Source organism: Sprattus sprattus (genome assembly GCF_963457725.1).
Source record: "Sprattus sprattus genome assembly, chromosome: 10".
NCBI lineage: Eukaryota > Metazoa > Chordata > Actinopteri > Clupeiformes > Clupeidae > Sprattus > Sprattus sprattus.
Genome location: NC_137908.1, coordinates 707,889 through 709,109, shown reverse-complemented (window position 1 = coordinate 709,109; position 1,221 = coordinate 707,889).

Below are 1,221 nucleotides of genomic sequence, written 5' to 3'. Positions count from 1 at the left end.
GCGGTTAGAGAGAAACTGTCGCGTTGACTGAAGTATGTATGGCAAAGGGTTAGGCTATCTTTTCCCTGCAGATTAATGGGTTGCCAATTCTAACAACAACTAGATAGACAGTGAGTCAATATTATTTCCTACACTGTCATTTAGATCCCGTACACGGCAGACATTGTATGGAAATATGTCGAAATATGTGGATGTGTAACACTGTGAAATACAACTAGCCTACCTGTCATAGGCTACTATTCGACGCGCAGATGAAGAGAGGGGAAGACTAATAACGAAACAGTGGTTAGTGAGAAACTGACACGTTGACTGAATTAGCTATGGCAAAGGTTTATTTTGTCCCTGCAGATAAATGGGTTGCCAATTCTAACAATAACTAGTTAGCCAGTGACTTAATAGTAATGAGTTAAACGCTAATTAGCCTGCTATCTAGGTGTTTTGTAAGGAGTTTGCGTGAACGTTCTGGTGGCTATGGTGATTTCCTACACTGTCATTAGATCATAGAGATATATGTAATTTGATTTAGATCCCGTAAACGTTAGACATTGTATGAAATATGGCTGTTTGGGTCTGTCATCGCACAGAGCTTTAGTATAACCCAGGACGTAGCCACAGCTGCGTATTAACGGTGCAAACCCATGCCACCGTTATGAGCGACGCGATTTCTAAACCTAATGCATTTCACCGGGAGCCGATCCATTGTGATGTAGACCAGCGATTTGGGCTACGCGACCGATGAAAATTCGAACATGTTAGAACTCATGCGAATGAGGAGCGTGAAGATCTTAAAAATAGGTGGGTGTGAACTGGATGGCATTGTCCAGGCCAATACAGATACAACTATGCTCTTTCCTCTGAAGGAGGCTGGCTTAAGTTTCTTAATGCATCCCAATAAGGACCCCTGCATGACTCCACAGACAGGCCTACTAGACAAGGCAGGATCTGTTCGTCCCAATATGAAGAGGACAGAGACAGTGACTTGCCTTGCAAAATATCTTCTCCTCATATTGTTTTGTATAAGGTGACCATACACACACATTTTTAATGAAGAACTGATAGAAAATCGTAAATAACAACAATCGCCGGTGGGGAGAAGCCATTTTTCCATTGACTGGAAGCCTGCTTTATTTATTGTAGGTTACAAAAAATAAAGAAAATGGCGGCGATTGTTGTTGTTATCGATTTTCTATCAGTTCTCACCACACAACGACGTCTCATCTT